Below are 11125 nucleotides of genomic sequence, written 5' to 3'. Positions count from 1 at the left end.
CAGCAGGGTCTATGCTGAAGACTGTAAGCTCGTTGTGGGCAGGGAATGTGCATGTTTATTGTATTGTACTCTCCCAAGCGCTTAGTACAGTGCTTTGCACACGGTGAGCGCCCAATATATAGGGTACAATAAATACTACTGAGTGCCACACTGAACCGGGTTGTGGGCACAGGACTGGATTCAGTTTCCAAGGGCAGGGGGCGAGGGTTGTGCAAGGCATGTCAAGTTGGAGAAGGGGGGGAATAAGTGAAAAAGGGAGATGAAGGGGTGAGGTTATTCAAGCCTCTTCTGCTGTTTGGCCACCGCTGATGCCAGTCAATCAGCTGTGCCCTAGGTGGAGAGTCCCAGAATGACCAGGTGCTCCTTGGCCATGGCCACTCAGCCAACGGCGGAAGAGGACGCAACCCCTATTTCCCCTGCCCGTCCTCCCCTCCGCCTCGACTACGCACTTAATTGTGTACTTTGAGGAAGCAGCATGGCCTAGTGGCTAGAGCACGGGCCTGGGACCTGGGTTCCTATCCTAGCTCCGCCACTTATCCGTTGCGTGAACTTGGGTAAGTCACAATTTCTCTGGGCCTCAGTTAGCTCATCTACCAAATGGGGATTAAGAGTGTGAGCCCAATGTGTGACAGGGACAAATACTGTGAACATCATGTGGGACGTGGACTGTGTCCAACCTGATTAACTTGCATCTAGACTGTCCTCTAGACTTTAAGCTTGTTATCAGCAGGGGATGGGACCACTAATTCTGTTACATCCTAAGTGCTTAGGACTGTGCTGTGCACATAGAAAGCGCTTAGTAAATACCATTGTTTGATTGTTGGTTGATAGATCTACCTCACCACTCAGTACGGTGCCTGGCACATAGTAAGCGCTTAACAAATACCATTAAAAAGGAAAAAAAATGAAGGGACTTGCCCAAGGTCACACAGCAGGCAGGTGGCAGAAGGCAGATTAGAACCCAGGCCTCCTGACCTCCAGTCGGGTGCTCGGTCATGCCGATTCTCAGAATGCTGCTTCGTTTAGAGCTGGGTTTAGAGTGGGTCAGTCACACTGCAAGCCAAAATGAACAGTTCAACCTTTTAGAAGATGTGAATGTTGCCAATTTGTACTTCCCAAGCGCTTAGTACGGTGCTCTGCACATAGTAAGCGCTCAATAAATACGATTGATGATGATGATGATGATGTGAATCCCAGACCTATCACAGTTTCTCACCTGGCTTCTTGGCTTCCACCGGCATCATTTCTATGGCATCACTGAGGCAAAACAGCAACAAAAAGAGAAGTAGGATGGCCTAGTGGCCAGCACAGGCCTGGGGGGTGGAAGGTCATGGGTTCTAATCCCGGCTCTGCCACTCATCTGCTATGTGAATTTGGGCAAGTCACTTAACTTCTCTGCACTTCAGTTCCCTCATCTTTTTAAAATGGGGATTAAGGCTGTGAGCCCCATGTGGGACAGGGACTGTGTCCAATCCAGTCATTTTGTCTCTATATGTTGCCAATTTGTACTTCTCAAGCGCTTAGTACAGTGCTCTGCACATAGTAAGCGCTCAATAAATACGATTGATGATGATTTTATATCTACCCCAGTGCTTAGAACAGTGCCTGGCACATAGTAAGTGCTTAACAAATACCATAATTATTATTATCATTATAAATGATGAACTCCTCAGAACCAAGTCAGCACTGAAGCAATGCTCACCTCAGCAAAGCTTTGCGGGGTAGGTCACGCGATCAGAATGGAGGTTTAAAACAAATGCTGCACGGTGATTTGAAAAGACAGAACTAGGAACAGTGGGGACGGAGGGTTGAAAAATGAGGCGAAATACAGTCTCAGACAATATGGCAAAGTTGGAGACAATTAAAGCCGGCGTATTAGTTGAGTGCATCGCACCTGGAGAGTTTCTGGTACTCTACCAGTCTCAGATACAGGACTCAAGCAGAGGCCTGTCCGTTCCTTTCCTAGCTTGGGCTAGCGAGTGGCAGGCATTCTGCCACAAGACAAAACTCGTCCGTGCTGGGCAGCAGCGGCACGGGAGACAATCGAGGGCCGATATTCGGGTTTATCGCTCGGAAGGCGGCGATGGTAAACCACTTCTGGATTTTGACCAAGAAAACTCTATGGACGCATTACCGGAACGACTGCAGACGGACAGCGGGGCGTTCCGGGAGAGATGTGTCCGTGGTGTCGCTATGGGTCGGAAGCGACTCGACGGCATAAGTCAAGACAAGAATCCAGAAGGAGCGGCCATTACTACGGCGTCATTAGAGAAAGGGTCGAAGCAAAGCCAGGCGCTACAAACAACAAGCAAGTCAGTTCTATAGGCATGGTCACAGGGTGGGTGTGTGAGTGTGTGTGGCAGAGGGAGCGGGTATTTGCACTTAGATGTCTTCGGTGACACTTTAACCATAGGTAAACTTCAGCTATAGTGATGTCACCTTCGACTACGTGTGGCTGGGATGTGCTGCAATCACGGCTGATCCAGCAGCCGGGGCAGGGAAGAGAGGGGAGCAATCAATCAATCAATCAATCAATTGTATTTATTGAGCGCTTACTGTGTGCAGAGCACTGTACTAAGCGCTTGGGAAGTACAAGTTGGCAACACATAGAGACAATCCCTACCCAACAGTGGGCTCACAGTCTACATGTGTTGAGCACTTACTGTGCTCCTGACACTTCAAAGTGCTGGACAGGTACAAGCTAATCAGATTGGACACAGTCCATATCCTACATGGGGCTCACAGTCTTAATCCCCACTTTACAGATGAGTTCAGTGACTTGCCCATGGTCACACAGCAGACAAGTGGCAGAGCTGGGATTAGAACTCAAATCCTTCTAACTCCCAAATCTATGCTGTATCCACTAGGCCATGCCACATTAATATGGCAATAATAATAATAATAATGAGGGCATCTGTTCAGCGCTTACTATGTGCAAAGCACTGTTCTAAGCGCTGGGCGGGATACAAGGTGATCAGGTTGTCCCACGGGAGGCTCACAGTCTTAATCCCCATTTTACAGATGAGGGAACTGAGGCTCAGAAAAGTTACGTGACTTGCCCAGGGTCACACAGCAGACGTGGCAGAGCTGGGATTAGAACCTATGACCTCTGGCTCCCAAGCCCGGGCTCTTTCCACTGAGCCACGCTGGATATTTGTTAGGGGCTTACTATGTGCCAAATAGTTACAAGTTAATCTGGTTGGACACAGTCCCTATCCCACTTGGGGCTCGCAGTCTAAGTAGGAGGGATTAGGACTCAACCCCCATTTCACAGTTGAGGAAACAGGCACAGAGATGTTCAGTGACATGCTCAAAGTGGCACAGTAAGCACACTGGCAGAGCTGGCCCATACTCTTTCCACTAGGCCACCCTGCTTCTGAGCACTTCTGAGAATTCAATCCATCAATCAGTGGCATTTATTGAGCGCTTACTATGTGCGGAGCACTGTACTAGATGCTTGGGAGAGTACAGCCCAACAGAATTGGTAGACACGTCCCCTGCCCTGGATCGTAAACTCGTCTCCAGGTTGTTAGCTCATTGTTGGCAGGGAAGGTATCTGTTTACTGCTAGCTTGTACTCTCCCAAGTTTTTAGAACGGTGTTTTGCACACAGTAAGCGCTCAACTACAGGGATCCAAAGGCCCAAGTCCAGAAGGTTCCTCAGGTCGAACAGTATGACATGCTTACATCAGGGTTAATGGGTCCAGGTCTGTAGTATGTGTCAGCATAAAGTCCCCTTCGACGGCGCAGAGCTTTTTTAGCAGATATTTGTTTGGCGTTTGAGGTTTGGTTCAAGATAGAAACCAATATTTATATGGAAAATTCCTCAAAGTGTACTTTCTCTCTGCAGACCAGATCTTCTCTCCTTCCCTTTAGCTTCCATCTCCCCCAAAGAACAAATATGTGTCATACATGACTTGATACCTGTCCACATGTTTTGTTTAGTTGTCTGTCTCCCCCTTCTAGACTGCAAGCCCGTTGTTAGGTAGGGACCGTCTCTATATGTTGCCAACTTGTACTTCCCAAGCACTTAGTACAGTTCTCTGCACACAGTAAGCGCTCAATAAATACGATTGAACGAGTGAATGAATGAATTGCATTATGGGCAGCTCCTCAACCTAGTAGGTGCAGTTAATTCCAGAGCAAGTTCTTAGAAGAGAAGGATACAGAGGTAGCCAGCATAAGAAATACCTCCAGGAAGATTGAAAAATGAATTAAAGCGTATTCTGGCACCATCTCCTTTAACAGTGAAGAAAAGTAACATGAAAAGATACTGCTTTGTGTTAGCAATCCATTTGAAATTGATGCTGAATGGTTTAAAAAACCTGTGAGACCTTTGCATAACAGAGGGTGATAAGGCATAAGCTTTTTGGAGAAGCAGCGTGGCTCAGTGGAAAGAGCCCGGGCTTTGGAGTCAGAGATCATAGGTTCGAATCCCAGCTCTGCCACGTGTCTGCTGTGTGACCTTGGGTAAGTCACTTAACTTCTCTGAGCCTCAGTTACCTCATCTGTAAAATGGGGATTAAGACTGTGAGCCCCACATGGGACAACTTCATTACCTCGTTTCCCCTCCCCAGCGCTTAGAATGGTGCTTTGCACATAGTAAGCGCTTAACAAGTGCCATCATTATTATTATTATTATAATTAGGGAAGCAGCGTGGCTCAGTGGGAAAAGCCTGGGCTTTGGAGGCAGAGGTCATGGGTTCAAATCTCACTCCGCCAATTGCCAGCTGTGTGACTTTGGGCAAGTCACTTAACTTCCCTGTGCCTCAGTTACCTCATCTGTAAAATGGGGATTAAGACTGTGAGCCCTCCCGTGGGACAACCTAATCACCTTGTAACCTCCCCAGCACTTAGAACAGTGCTTTGCACATAGTGAGTGCTTAGTAAATGCCATTATTATTATTATTATTATTATTATTATTATTATTATTTTGGGGTGGATTCATGCTGCTTAAGAAGATTTCCCTTAACATTCAGGTCCCTATAATTGTCACATCTGCAGAGCACCTGGGATACTAGGTGCTTGATGTGTCATCTCAGAGAATGACAGTTTTCGAGATATTAATTTGAAAATTTGAGAGCCCCAATGATGTTTTTATGTTCTCTATTATTTTCAAGGCTGATAGCTAGTTTGCAACTATTTTAGAAATTCCTGGTTGTCATCCATTTTTTGTCAACTAATGTCAACTAAATTCAAGTTGAACAGGACCTTCCATTTCTACTCTAGTTCTCAGATTTCCTGGCTCCTGGTTTTTTTTTTATTTTGAATAAAAAGCTTTAGAGTTAAAGGATAATCAGAAGATCTGTAAACCTCTGCTCCGGATACTAGCTCAGGTGGGGAACAGTGAGGAAGCAGTTTTAAGCTGTACTTTGATCGGACATCCAAACTTCTCAGGATTGAATCTGCCTTTGGATCCGTGACCTTTGGACATTTGATATTTGACCCCCTCCCAACCCTGCAATATCTAGGTACATAGCTTTAAATTTTATATTATAAATTATTTATTTATATTCATGTCTGTCTCCCCCTCTAGACTGTTATGGGAAGGGAACGTGCCTGCTGATTCTGTTTTATTGTACTCTCCCAAGCGCTTAATACAGTGTCTGCACATAGTAAGCACTCAATAAATACCACTGCTTGATTGATTGATCGGCTCATAGGGTAAATCATTCTCAGAAGCAGTGTGGCCTAGTGGAAAGAGCACGGATCCGGGAGTTAGAGGACCCGAGTTCTAACTCTGGCTCCACCACTTATCTGCTGCGTGAACTTGGGCAAGTCACTCGGCTTCTCTGGACCTCAGTTACCTCATCTGTAAAATGGGGATTAAAGCTGGGAGCCCCATGTGGGACACGGACTGTGTCCAACCTGATAAGCTTGTATCTACCCCAGTGCTTAGTACAGTGCCTGGCAGATAGTAATCACTTAACAAACACGATTTAAAAAGAAAGAATAAGGAGGCATAGGACCAACTCACTGCAGGAAAACTGGTCATGGTGCTCTGTGTAGTCTAAGTCAGTGTTTTCAAACAGGAGATCAGAACTCCCATGGACCTACTGTAGTTCACGCAGAGTCGACAGAGTCAAGAGATGCTATGATGAGGAAGAAAAGTTAGGGTGAAGGGATTGGAGAGTCATTCTACGGGAAAAGGGGAAAGGACTTGGGGAGGGTTATCGCGGGGCAGGGTAGGAGAGGCATTTGGAATAGTGGGAAAATATAACAGATACTGGAGGACTTGGGATCTGGAAAATGTTAGGTGACTATAAACTTTAAAAGGCATTTTGGGAAGATTAGTCAGGCGTCGAGTGAAGCCAGACTCCGGCAGGTCATTCTGAGGAAACAATCTCTGGAGTAAGGACCTGAGTAGAAATTTGGCCTTTTCTTTACCTAGGGAACCTGGGGTGACTTACAGGCCTGGGTTCAATAACACAAAATAATCTCATCTGATACCAGTTCCCTCTATGTTGAAAAGGTTCTACTGTTGAGCTTAGAATTCCTCAACAACAACTCTCTCCTCGACCCCCTCCAGTCTGGCTTCCGTCCCCTTCATTCCACAGAAACTGCCCTCTCAAAGGTCACCAGTGACCTCCTGCTTGCCAAATCCAACGGCTCATATTCTGTCCTAATCCTCCTCGACCTCTCAGCTGCCTTTGACACTGTGGACCACCCCCTTCTCCTCAACACGCTATCTGACCTTGGCTTCACAGACTCCGTCCTCTCCTGGTTCTCCTCTTATCTCTCCGGTCGTTCTTTCTCAGTCTCTTTTGCAGGCTCCTCCTCCCCCCCCATCCTCTTACTGTGGGGGTTCCCCAAGGTTCAGTGCTCGGTCCCCTTCTGTTCTCAATCTACACTCACTCCCTTGGTGACCTCATTCGCTCCCACGGCTTCAACTATCATCTCTACGCTGATGACACCCAGATCTACATCTCTGCCCCTGCTCTCTCCCCCTCCCTCCAGGCTCGCATCTCCTCCTGCCTTCAGGACATCTCCATCTGGATGTCCGCCCGCCACCTAAAGCTCAACATGTCGAAGACTGAGCTCCTTGTCTTCCCTCCCAAACCTTGTCCTCTCCCTGACTTTCCCATCTCTGTTGACGGCACTACCATCCTTCCCGTCTCACAAGCCCGCAACCTTGGTGTCATCCTCGACTCTGCTCTCTCATTCACCCCTCACATCCAAGCCGTCACCAAAACCTGCCGGTCTCAGCTCCGCAACATTGCCAAGATCCGCCCTTTCCTCTCCATCCAAACTGCTACCCTGCTCATTCAAGCTCTCATCCTATCCCGTCTGGACTACTGCACCAGCCTTCTCTCTGATCTCCCATCCTCGTGTCTCTCTCCACTTCAATCCATACTTCATGCTGCTGCCCGGATTATCTTTGTCCAGAAACGCTCTGGGCATATTACTCCCCTCCTCAAAAATCTCCAGTGGCTACCAATCAACCTGCGCATCAGGCAGAAACTCCTCACCCTGGGCTTCAAGGCTGTCCATCCCCTCGCCCCCTCCTACCTCACCTCCCTTCTCTCCTTCTACTGCCCAGCCCGCAACCTCTGCTCCTCCACCGCTAATCTCCTCACTGTACCTCGTTCTCACCTTTCCCGCTGTCGACCCCCGGCCCACGTCATCCCCCGGGCCTGGAATGCCCTCCCTCTGCCCCTCCGCCAAGCTAGCTCTCTTCCTCCCTTCAAGGCCCTGCTGAGAGCTCACCTCCTCCAGGAGGCCTTCCCAGACTGAGCCCCTTCCCTCCTCTCCCCCTCGTCCCCCTCTCCATCCCCCCATCTTACCTCCTTCCCTTCCCCACAGCACCTGTATATATGTATATATGGTTGTACATATTTATTACTCTATTTATTTATTTATTTATTTATTTTACTTGTACATTTCTATCCTATTTATTTTATTTTGTTGGTATGTTTGGTTCTGTTCTCTGTCTCCCCCTTTTAGACTGTGAGCCCACTGTTGGGTAGGGACTGTCTCTATGTGTTGTCAATTTGTACTTCCCAAGCGCTTAGTACAGTGCTCTGCACATAGTAAGCGCTCAATAAATACGATTGATTGATTGATTGATTGATTGTTGAGCTTGAATTGCTGTGGTACAGTGTAGAGTACTGAAAATTAGAATGCAATTTGATCCTGCTGTCTGAATGGATTGTATTGTGAATTGTGCAATTAAATGTAGCCCTCAAGTTTCAGTTTTGGGTCCCCTTCTATTCTCCATCTACACCTTCTCCCTTGGAGAACTCATTTACTCCCATGGCTTCAATATTTCTCTGTGGATGATTCCCAAATCTACATCTCCAGGCTCGATCTCTCTCCTTCTCCGCAGTTTTGTATTTCCTCCTGCCTTCAGGACATCTCTACTCAGATGGCCTGATGACACCTCAAACTTAACATGACCAAAGCACAACTCCTCATCTTTCGACCCAAACCTTGGCCTCCCCTTGACTTTCCCATCACTGTAATAATAATAATAATTATGGTATTTGTTAAGCACTTACCATGTGCCAAGCTCTGTTCTAAGCCCTGGGGTTGATATGAGTTAATCAGGTTGGACACGGTCCCCCGTCCTAGGAGGGAGTAGGATTTAATCCCCATTTTACGGAGGGGGTAACTGAGGCACAGAAAAAGTTAAGTGACTTGCTCAAAGTCACTTGGGGCCTAAACAGGATTAGAACCCTTGTCCTCTGGGTCCCGGGCCTAGGCTCTTTCCGCTAGGTCACACTCCTTCTCAGTAATACCACCATCCTCCCTATTTCACGAGATCATAATCTTGGCAGCACTTCCTTGACTCATCTCTCTCATTCAACCCACATGTTCAGTCTGTCACCAAATCCTGTCAATTCACCTTTCACATCATTGCTAAAATTTTCCCTTTCCTTTCCACCCATCCATTCAATCATATTTATTGAGCCCTTAACTGTGTGCCGAGCACTGTACTAAGCACTTGGGAGAATACAATACCCCAATAAACGGATACATTCCCTGCCCACAGGGGTTTACAGTCTATCCTGCCTTTGTTACTACATCAGCCTCCTGGCTGACCTCCCTGCCTCCTGTCTCTCCCCACTTCAATCTGCTGCCCAGATTATTTTTCTGCAGAACTGTTCAATTCATGTTTCCCCACTCCTCAGGAACCTCCAGTAGCTGCCAACCCACACCTGCGTCAAAGAGAAACTCCTTATCGTTGGCTTTGAAGGACTAAACTAAAACTAAATCACCTTGATTCCTATCTTAGCTCGCTGATTTCCTACGCTCCTCTAGCCAACATACTCACTGTCTCTCGGTCTCATTTATCTCATCACCAACCCCTCACCCACGCCCTGCCTCTGGCCTGGAACTCCATTCCGCTTCATATAAATAATGATGATGATGGCATTTATTAAGCACTCACTATGTGCAATGCACTATTCTGAGTTCTAGGCAGGTTACAAGGTGATCAGGCTGTCCCACGGGGGGCTCACATTCTTAATCCCCATTTTACAGATGAGGTAACTGAGGCCCAGAGAAGTTAAGTGACTTGCCCAGAGTCACACAGCTGTTTCCGACAGACAGTCATTCTCCCCACCTTCAAAGCCTCGTTAAAATCACATCTTGCACTTGGATTTTCACCCTTTAGTCAACCCAACCTCTTAGGTGCATATCTATAATTCATTTTTTCAATATTAATATGTCTCCCCCTATAAACTGTAAGCTTGTTTTTGGCAGGTAATGTGTCTGCCAACTCTGTTGTATTGTACTCTCCCAAGTGCCTAGTAATCACTCACTGAATATGATTGTTTGATAAACTAAATCAGTTTTGATCACCCGGGAACGGAAATAAACAACTTTCCTGGGGTGGCCAGAGGAATTTTATCTTTCTTCTGAATCTCAAAAGTGAACAATAATCAGACAAGTGCGTTCAAGAGAAGGGACTTAAAAGCCCCAGAAAACAATTTGATCCCCATCCAGAATACTAACGGAGCCATTATAAATGCCCAACTGTATGTTCTAGGAGTCAGAAAAGAGATTTCAATTTAGTGCCAGTAATTCTGTCCTCCCCGCCACCCCGCCCTGCACATCATTTAAGACTGCCTAGTTTCAAAATTATTTCCCATTATTAATTACTGTAGTTATTATATATCATTTTCAAGAGGCGTTATATGGCACTTCAGGACTAAAAGTACCTTTTGACAGCATTTTCACCATTTCATTAAAAGCAGGCTCCAAAGGAGAGAGCACTTTAGTCACCAAATGAGTCAGCAGCTATCTTTAGGCATCCCCATTAGCTCCTTATTAGCCACACCAGTCATTCCATCCATCAATTAATCTCATTTATTGAACACTTGCTGTGTGCAGAGCACCGTACTAAGTTCTTGGGTTACTACAATATAATAGAGTTGATAGACCATTTCCTGCTCACTAGGAGCCTACCGGCTAGAGGAGGAGACAGATGGTAATATAAATAAATTAATTTAAATTATGGATCTGTACATAAGTGCTATGGGGCTGAGGGAGGGGTGAATAAAGGGTGACTTGTCCAAAGTCACACAGCTGACAAATGGCAGAGCCGGGATTAGAACCCACATCCTCTGATTCCCAAGCCCGTGCTCTTTCCTCTAAGCCATGCTGCTTCTCAATAATTATAATGAATGGCGTTTGTTATGCGCTTACTATGTACCAAGCACTGTTCTAAACGCTGGGGTAGATACAAGGTAATCAGGTTGCCCCACAGGCTTCATCCCCATTTTACGGATGAGGTAACTGAGACCCAGAGAAGTTAAGAGACTTGCCAAAAGTCACACAGCTGAGAAGTGGCAGAGGCGAGATTAGAACCCACGACCTCTGACTCCCAAACCCGTGCTCTTTCCAAAGAGCCACGCTGCTGCTTAAGTAGGAGGGGGTAAAGTGAGGCAGTGCTGAACAGGAGTTTCTGTTCAGAGCCTCTGGGAAGGCCAGGGGTTGGCGGAGGGTGGAGAGGGGGTGTTAAATGCCGATCTCCCTCCTCCTTAGACTGTGAGCCCCATGTGGGACAAGGACTGTGTCCGACCTGATTATCTTGTATTTATCCCAGTTTAGCGCAGTGCTTGGCCCAAAGTAAATTCTCAACGAATACCACAGTTGGTTGTATTTTCATTTTGAGTGTGAA

Source organism: Tachyglossus aculeatus, chromosome 19 (genome assembly GCF_015852505.1).
Source record: "Tachyglossus aculeatus isolate mTacAcu1 chromosome 19, mTacAcu1.pri, whole genome shotgun sequence".
Taxonomy (NCBI): Eukaryota; Metazoa; Chordata; class Mammalia; order Monotremata; family Tachyglossidae; genus Tachyglossus; species Tachyglossus aculeatus.
Note: the sequence above shows the minus strand (reverse complement) of the source record.